Raw genomic sequence first — 9,797 nt, forward strand, 5'->3', positions numbered from 1 at the left:
TGAGGAGTTTGAAATGGGGAGTCTAGGTCTCCTTTGGTCCTAAGTAGTTGCTCTATATTAGAATATTAAATGTCAAAACTGGAAATCACATTAGACATTATCTAACTCTAGGATGACCCAGGGGTTAGAATGCATGTTGTGACTTGGATCAATTCGTAGTGGCTGTTGGAGAGCTGCCCTGAAGATTCAGAGGATGGCCAGGATTCAGTGAGAAGAAGTGGTGGTTGGTTATGGGTGTGGGGCATGGGTGTGGATTGCCACTTCATTGATAATCCTACTTTCTTCTTTTACTGGAAGTGAAACTGGCCCAAGGTGAAAGCTACCCAAGCTTGTGTGGCTGGTTACAGGAGTTTGACCCATAGCCGGTATGTCCCAATGAACAGTCCAGCCTTCTCCATCTCACAGATGCTGCAGTGTGCCTTGCTGGCTAACCTCCTCTGTTCCAGTTCCTGATCCACTTGAGCACAGGAGTCTCGAGCCAGATCCCAGTCCCTCCTCCTTCTTGGCTGTCTTCTGTTGCCATATGTGAGCATGATTCTTCGGGCCAAATTCCTATGAGCATTTTCTGTTTCCTCTGTGTTTCTCATAGTTAAGTTCAACCAAGTTCTAGCCCTTTGGGATGGGTAAACTTGGTAACAGATTAAGTCTCTGCCTTTGATCTGTTTTCCCTCTCATTCCTTCAATTATTCATTAAAAATATTTTAGGTTCTTGCCATTGGGAATATTAATATTCCTGCTGGAAAAGCCCACCAACACCTTTGAGCAGGGGCTTAAATGCGTAATAAGACCCACCCTGCCTTGTAGTGGACAGTTTTCTCTCTTTTTCCCCGCTAACAGCATCTTGTCCTTCATTGGGGAACGTATTCATCATTCCTCTTCCACATGGTTCTCTTGGAGCTGTGAATCGTACCACCAGCCCGTGCCCTGGCCACAGAGGTGGATATGAGACCAAACCCTGGCTGTGATAGTCCAGTAGTGGACCTCCAAAGATGGTAATGCTTTATCCTCAGAACCTGTGAATATGTTTTACAAATTTGTTGCCGTTTACATGTGAGTGTGCTATTTAGTATACATAGCAAAAGGGTCTTTGTAGATGGAATTAGGGTTGTGGACTTTACGATAGAGAGATTATCCTGGATTATCTAGGTGGAACCAAGGTAATCACGTGGACTCTTAAAAGTGGAAGAGCAAAACAGAAGGGTTAGAGAATGTGATCATAGGAAAAAAAAAGAAAAAAAGAAAAGCAGGAGAGATTTGAAGCTTGAGAAAGACTCGACCCACCATTGCTGGTTTTGGAGATGGAAAAAGGGACCGTGGGCCAAGGAATGTGGGTGGCCTCTAAAGCTGGGAATGGCCCACAGATGGGGAAGGAAATAGGAAACAAAGACCTTGGTCATATAAACATAAAGAATGAACTCTGCCAGCAAACTGAATGAGCAAGGAAGTAGATTCCCGACCCCCCCGCCCCGAGCCTAAGGAAAGGAACATGTCTTTCAACACCTTGATTTTTGTCTCATGAGACCTCCACGGGGCTTCGGACCTCCAGAACCATAAGATAATAAATGTGGTCTGTTTTAAGCCGCCTGATGTGGCAATAGAAAATGAAAACCATAGCCAAATCTCTAGCCACAGTGACTGGCCCAGAGAGGGGCATGTGTTTCAAGCTGAGCCAATCAGAGTCCTTCCCCTGAGACACTAAGCAAGAGAAGCCTTTTCTCTTGGTTGGAGCTATAAGGATGTATGGCCCCAGATCTGCCAGGGGCCTGGCCCCTGCCAACTGGAGAAGCTGATAAGAGCTGGGCCAACACATTGGCAAGAGCTGTGATGGGAGCCAGTGCAGGTCCTGACAAGGTTTCTCTCCAGCTGTGCTTGGGCCAACTCCACCCCTGCCCTTACCCTCTCACATCATCCAATTAACTCCTTCTTTGGTTCAAATTCATTTCAGCTGGCTTTCTGCTACTTGTCATTGAAAGACTCGTGACTAATTCATACCCCCTCCAAATATCAATCCCTGGTCTTCCATACTTAAAGATCACTTTTTGCGCTAACATAGCTTCTCCAGAAGGAAACTGCTACATGTATCTGTTCCCTGGGAGACTCGGCACGTTAGCAGAAGTTATTTTATGAGATAACTCAGCTTCCATTGAATGACGACAGAGCCCAAAGGAAATGGTTCACACAACTAGCGGGTTTTGATGGAAGTTGGGGACCAGGAACGATCTGGATCATGGGCGACACAGACCAGGGAGGGATGGGAGGAAGTTGTGATGCTGAGTGCATGAACCAACGCAGGTGGGAGCAAAGCACGTCCATCTTAACCTCTGCATCAATGGGGAGAAGGGCGATAACCCTTCTCAAATCTGCTTAATGCCTCTCCGCTCACGCAACTGTTTTCAGCCATCCTTGACTCTCAGGACAGTCTTGATAATGTGTTGCAATTATAACTAACCTGCACAGCAGGTGGGTCCGCAGTGGATTCAAGCTCAAGGCAGGAGGCCACCCACTGTTCCTGCACATGCTCCGTGGCTCCGTGAGCTGCCAGCGCTCCCCCACAGCCAGGGCCTCTGTATCCCCTTGGGATAACCTTGCCTGAGCAGGCATGAGGACCACTAGGGTGGTCACTGAAATCCTGGGAGAGGGCAGGAACAAAGTGCCCATAGCTTTCCGGAATATCACAAGGTGGAAAAGAGAAGAGCTACAGAAAAGCAGCACAAAAACAGAAAAGCAACACAAAACAATCTCCTCCTGCACTTGGCTTATTGTTGGAGCTTGAAATTCTGCCGAGGGTTCATACTTCTTAGTTGTCAGCAGTTTAGTTGGAGACAATAGTGAAAACGGCCCTTTTGGCCTCTACCTAAACGTCAGCAGAGAAAAAACAGCTTCAGAAGTTGAGCTGGAATGGTCTCCTTACCTTATCTGCCCTGACCCCGAGTTGCCCTGCGTTAGCAAGGAATCTAGAACGCGGGGCATGCAAGCGCTGTGTTTATGAGACAAGGCTGGGGCTTACACATTCTCTGAGTCAGAGCCTCTGGAGCCGGTGGTGATTTAGTGGGGATGTGGGAGGGAAGTGCTTTGCCAACTCGAAAGCCCCCTTCTTCAGCTGAACACTGGAAGCAAACTTGCAAACTCAAGTCTTTCAGCTTTGGGAGTTTATTTTCTCTCGGAAAATGTCTGGATCCTTTTTCTCTGTAAGAAGGGAAAGAAAAGACTAAGAGTAAAGATGACAGGTTTACTTGGGCATGAAATCACTGTTGGACAAGTCATTTTTTTCTGAGTGAAGTGTCAAAAAATCTGCAATTTGCAGCGTCAATTTCCCTGAAATTACACAGGGGGTGGATAATTGAGAGCAAACTGCCTGGGCTGTTTGGTGGGGGCAGCACTGCCCTTTCTGGGAATTTGGGTCTCTCCCAGGGTCAAGTTCCTGCAGCCAGTTGTTTATGGCGGGCACTGGGGTCTGACCCGTACCTGCTCAAGTCCCCATCTCCTGGCTCTGCCCAAATACCTCATTTCTGAGCAGTCACGAGGCCAGCTTCTGGTTTGTTTGTGAGATCGGCAAGCATTTATTTTTATAGTGTCACTTGATCATTTCTTATTTGAATCTCAGGAAAACGTGTAAAGAATTTTACAATCTCTACACAGGAGTTTTCCATCCCTGTGTCTATGGCTACTGACCCCTGGCTCTGTGGTCTGCCTGTCTCCTGGCTGGCTTAGCACGGCAGCGAACCACCGTCCTATCAGGAAGCCCAGAACAGGCTCTGAAATTTCAGGTCAGTGTGGAAAATGGTTTCTTTCAAAAAGTCTTTACATAACGTGGCTTTCTTAATTAATGTACTGTGGACAGTTTTCTTAACTTTTATTTGTTCCGTGGTTTTGTGTGTGTGTGTGTGGAGTTGTTAGGACTTTGCACCATCATTAATTGGCACTCATAACAGGACTTGACAGTCAGCTTGCACCAAATCCACCTTAGAAAGCGGAGGGTGAATTATAACTAGTTACATAAGGAAAGGGGAGAATCTGGAAGGAGGCAGCAGCACAGGGAGCGAGACCGCCCTGGAGATGTTGGCTTAAGCTTTGTGTACTTCAGCCTCTTGGTACTGGTATCCCAAACCAGGACGCGGCCCTAGGCACCACTGCAGGGATCAGAGATGCAGGCCAGCTTTGCTGTTCTGATGCTACACAATCCCTTGCTGCAGGAAGCAAGAACTGGGTTCCCTCTGGGCCCCTAGGAAGGGCTCGTTTTATGCTTATGGTGTTCATACGTTCTGAAGTGCAGACCAGAGGAAATTTCTTTCCTCCGATATCAGACAGTCTGAGAAGAGGCAAAAGCTCCCCAGCGAACAACCTTTTCCCCAGCCTCTCCTGACTGAAGTGTAAATGACTTTTGAGAGCAGAATAAGCCAGTTGATGAATTCATTCTTTGAACTTCTCTGACTGGGAAGTGGTTCTGAGACTTTGAAAATCTTCAAAGATCTCAGCCCAGGAAATCAATAGTTCATTTTTCAAGTTGCCAGACTTAAGGCAAGAATTCAGCTCAGCAAGCACCGTGTTAAGGACCTCGTGTGAGGGAGAGAGCATCCCAGACACTAAAAAGGCAATGAGCTCAGAAGAGCATAGGCCGTGCCCTTGAGGCTCTGTCTAGGAAAGAGTCAAGGACGAGGATGTCTACAGGATCCGCACAGAGAACTGCAGGGTGAGAACAGGCACATTGGGTTGGGAGTAGGGGATGGAGGGTAGGGAAGGGATAAGGGCCCTTTTCCTGCAAGTGTTTACAAAACCTGAAAATTGGGAGGCAACCGAAATGATCTGAACTCGGTCCTATCCTCATGCATTTCTTGACTGATAATTTTGGTGTTTTTTTTGGTATTTTTTGTTTTTGTTTTAATTTATTTTATTGAAGTATAGTTGATTGACAATGTTGTATTAATTTCTGCTGTACAGCAAAGTGATTTCAGTTATACATATATATACATTCTGCTTCTATTCTTTTCTGTTAAGGTTTATCACAGGATATTGAATACAGTTCCCTGTGCTGTACAGTAGGACCTTGTTGTTTATCCATTCTATACATGATGGTTTGCATCTGCCGGTCCCAGACTCCTAATCCATCCTTCCCTACTCCCCTCCCCCTTGGCAACCACAGGTCTGTTCTCTGTGTCTGTGAGTCAGTTTCTATTTTGTAATAAATTTATTTGTTTGACTGATAATTTTGAAACAAAACTGAGGACATAATATTTTAGTAAGCACTTACTAAGTATCAGGTGTTACTCTATAAGTTTACATAAATTATCATGAATTATCTCATTTAAGTCTTTATCATAGACTCTGAGATTTGTACAATTCTCCAACATTTTTTCGAATGAGGACATGAAACCTTGGAGAGGTCAAGCGACTTGCCTGGGACCCATCAACTAGTTAGGGCAAAAACTGGGATATAAATCCATGTCTATCCATTTAGCTCCAGTGCCTTCTCCCTAAATCAGCATCATCTTTTTTTTTTATTGGTTTTGCGTGTTTATTGTTGAAACCTGAAGAAGCATCTCAGGGCCCTGGATTGTCTGGCAGAACTCAGGAAGATTTCTGTGCCTCTGGTGTTCAGAGTCATGACTCCTAGTAGCCAGGGTCTGGGCTTTACTGCCATAAAGCCTCATTTGGGTTTGCTCCCTCTGACAGGCTGTTTCCCTCCACCTGCCTCATTGACTCTTAAACTGCAAACAGGAAACCAAATTGCAAAAAGAGAAAAAAGGTGCTTTTAAGAAAAGGAAAGCATCTTCCTTTAGGCAGTGGGGCTGCAGGAAGTGGAGTGATGACTAAAAGCTTTAGGAGAAGCTGCTACCTGGTGATGAGGAGCTACGAAAGCCAGCTCAGAACAGGTTGTACCCTGTGTGCCTGGGAAGAGCTGACGCCAAAGCCACTCTCGGAAGAGGGGGTAGTGTGAGCTGTCAGCTTCCAGCAGGAGGCCAACCAAGCCTGCAGCACCCCGAGGGCAGGCAGTTGAATAAAACACACGCTTGATGAGAATATTCAGCTTCCAGATGTCGCTAAGCTAAGCTGAAGCCTTGGTTGCTAAGAGCAATAAATCACTGCTTGCAACACTGGACCCCACAAACACGATGCTCTCTTTCCATTCAAGGGTGAGAAGGGATACAGGATAAACCTGCTTCTTGGCAGTTGGTCCCAGGAATATCATTTTACATTTTGAAACTGCTGGAGAATCATTGATGAGGCAGTCCACTGCTTTGAGTAAGCAGGTAGAAAACCCCGATGTGATGGGGTAGGGAGGCCAGAGCCCGCAGTGGGTCCAGTGTCCAGCGTGAATTCTCTTTGGCTCAGGGAAGGGTGGGTGTGGCCTGGGACTGGCTTGGTGCATTTCCTTCTGACTTCAGAGGCCATTGTTCTTTCACGTTGTACACTCAGGTGGCACGTGATCTGTCAGACTTTGAGCACCTGTTCTTTCCCAAAAGAAATGCTGATCAAAAACAGCAACAGGCTTTGCAAACAGCACTCACAGGTAGCAACCCAAGGATGTTCTGCTGTGTAATGTCTGGACAACACTGCCATGCACCTTTGTAACTTAACAGTACATTTTCAGGAACCACAATCAGAGAAAATATTTGTTCCTATCCTTGGGAAACTGAGAAAAAAAATACAACCGTAATCTCACCCTCCTAATTTGCCAATTATTGTCATGTTTGCATACTAATCCCTCATCTTTTTACTTAGGCATTTTCTTTACACCTGCGGTTCAAGTCCACAACCATCTGCTGAGCCCTGCCACATGCTAGTTACCCAGGCTGCCAGAGAAGCTCTGGGGCATTTAAGCAATGTTCACTTAACCAAATGGTAAGTCATTTAAATGATCTTTTAAAATGAAAGCAAATGAAAATATATGCGGGAATCAAAATTTAAGACAAGCTTGGACTTCAGAGATGGGCTATGCAGCTTCTGTATGAAGAATGGATGAGCTGCAGGAAGGGCAGAGCTCCAGACAATTGATTGCTAAAGATCCCGTGAGAGATGAAGACAGAGTGAAGAGAGACGTGCTTATATCGTGCAGTTGAGAGGGCTTGGTACCTGGTGCTTATAGGGGGAGAGGCTGAGGGAGGGGGTGATAATTTTGATTACTTTCCTTGGATTATTTCCAGAAATCAGATTTGCATGGCTCTTAAGCCACACAGCGGCGCTCCGTCTACTGCAGTTGCCGAACAGTAACGCAAACAGCCGTAACAGTAGGAATTAACACTGATAGAGTTCTCTCTATGTACCAGACATCGTGCTGACCCCTCACATGCCTTCCCTCATTTAATTTTTACACCCACCTATAAGGTAGGTTCTATATTATACTTCTTTTGCAGATTAAAAAAAACTGAGACTCAGAGTGTAGGCGACTTGCCCAAGATTAAACAGCTTTTCATAGGCCAACACCCAGGAGGGTTTCATATGCTAAAACATCAGGAGGGACCTTACATAAATAAATGTACATAGCAACGCCTGAGCTTTATGAGATTCCGTTGAGTATGAGCCCTTCTGCATAGTCTGTTTCTTCAGATATTAGAAACATACCTCCCTTTAATGCCTTTTATAAAGTTTTAACAATTTGGTAAGAAATCCTTTTAAAAGATATTCCATAAATTCATGACCTCTTCTATAGATTGTTTACACCTCATGGAACCTCTTCCTGAAGCTTTGTTTGGCTGTCAGGAGCATCAGTACTGGCGTTCTGAGACGTTCTTGGCGTGCTGAGGGGAATGGGGGCCCTTGGCTCCCAGGCAGCCCAGCTGTTCTCATCTTCCCCAGAGCCGGCCTCCCTCTGCCTCTGCAGGCAGCCCCGTCCCCCCCTCACAACCTCGGTCCCTGCTTCCAGGCTTGCCGTCTTCTCCACTGTTATCTTTCTGCCTCTTTTTCCCCTTTGCTTCTCCGCTTTCGTAGGGAGCTTGCTGACTCCAGGTGACCGAGCTGTAACAGCAGCTGGCTGTCCTTGCCCCTGGGCATGTGGGACCCCTCCCGGTAGCATGTCCTCCCCCAGCACGCAGCCCACCGTGGGGCTACCTTGCCACCAGTGACGCCCATGTATCATAATTATACTTTTTTTTTTTTTCGTTGAAAGCCACATAATGAACCCAATAGGGTTCATGCTGAGAACAGATGTTCTTATTTCTGCCCAGATGCTGTCCACGGCAAGGCTTCTCGGGCTCTTTTGTACTTTCAATTGGAGTGTTTCTGGTTGAAGGGTTCTTGGGATGGACTGAAGAATCACGCTGTCCTTCCAGCGAGGAACTGGGCACGGGTCTTGAGGGGGTGTGAAGTAGCCATCCTTGGCATTTTATAACCCATCTGCTTCCTCAGGACATAATCCTGTTCCTATTTGAAAACTGCCTTTGCTCACACTTTATAATTAAGCATTCAGATTTTCACTTTCCTGGTTGCTTTGGTCTCGAGCTAATGTGGCAGTTAACAGTCTTTCCATTTTCTGCTTTATTTCCTCTTCTCACTCTACTTGGAATTCATAGAAGGGTTTTTTTTTTTTTCTCCCCATTAAGAATCTTAAAAGACTGTGAGAATATCATTCATTCCTCTAACAGTTATTGACTATGTGCAAGGCACTAGGATATAAAACAGACAAGGTTTCCACTTTCATGGGGCTGATGTCCTGGTCAGGGAAGACAGACAGTAAACCGATAAATAAATACACAAGCTGACTTCAGATTGAAGGAATGCTATGAAGGAACGAAACAAGAGGATTGGATGGAGAGAGTCTGGGCAGTGAGGGTTATTTATATAAGGGGGCCAAGGAGAGTCTTTCTGAGAAGATGACAGTTAAGCTGAGGTGAGCAAAGACTATTCTAGAAAGAGGACTTGACAAATGCAAAGACCCCGAGGCAGGGGAGAGTCGGGGAGTTAGAGGTACAGGACAAAGGCCGGTGTGGTTGGGTGTCCTGAGTGTGGGGAGGGGTAGGCAAGATGGAATCGGAGAGGTGGGCAGGGAACACATCTCATAAGACCCTCAGGGTTCCTCCCTCTCCCTCCAAATAATTTTTTTTAAGTCATTCAGCAAAAGATGACAAAAAATCTTACCCTAGAATTTGGGGTGAATTTTGCTCTCTTCTCTGGACCTGTGAGCAGATGGTTTGTACCAGCTTCCGCTTCACCTGCAAGCCTTGGGAAACCTCTCTCAAGCTGTGCTCTGTCCTGAGGACCACGTCAGGGAAGGAGGGCAATCTAGACACACCCATGTAAGCCTGAGATGGGTCTCCCTGAGCCAGGCCTCCACACTGGGTGAAATCTGACCACAGCCACAGTTGGCATTTCAGACTCACGCAAAGGCACCCAGATTGTTCCAGTTAACCATACATTGTCAACATGGAGACCAAATCTTGCAGCTTTGCTTATACTGAAATGCACACACACACACACACACACACACACACACACACACACACACACACAAAGAGATGCTGTGTTATAAGGTGCTGTTGAAGCCAGGGGGGTGAGTGATGATGTGTGATGACCCTAGGCGGCTTTTCTTGCTCCTGCAAAGCTGGTCCTCTTCTGTCCTGCTCAAAACTGGCAGGCTTTCATCGTGGAGTGGCCTGAGGCTGCATGGTCAGCACTGTGCTGGAGGTCCCGGGGTCCCTGCATGGTCCCAGGTCAGAAGTCGAGGCTGGGGTCTTCTCACGGAGCCATGGGTCTCTTCTAGGGCACACCCAACTTTTCCACACACTGCTCACAGACTCAGCCTGCCTACAAAGCCTGGGCTCAGTCCATCTGCAAAGATGAGAGAGAAGGTCATCTGGGGCATC

General features: G+C 46.5%; 1 long non-coding RNA gene across 1 annotated transcript; it reads left to right on the plus strand.

Moving 5' to 3' along the window:
* Window positions 1-398: 398 nt before the first annotated feature.
* On the plus strand, window positions 399-3,746 carry LOC130835538 (uncharacterized). Its single transcript, XR_009048982.1, has 3 exons — window positions 399-525; window positions 838-992; window positions 3,640-3,746. It is a non-coding gene; the product is annotated as an uncharacterized LOC130835538 (long non-coding RNA).
* The last annotated feature ends 6,051 nt before the right edge of the window (window positions 3,747-9,797 follow it).

This window comes from Hippopotamus amphibius, chromosome 14 (assembly GCF_030028045.1).
Source record: "Hippopotamus amphibius kiboko isolate mHipAmp2 chromosome 14, mHipAmp2.hap2, whole genome shotgun sequence".
Taxonomy (NCBI): Eukaryota; Metazoa; Chordata; class Mammalia; order Artiodactyla; family Hippopotamidae; genus Hippopotamus; species Hippopotamus amphibius.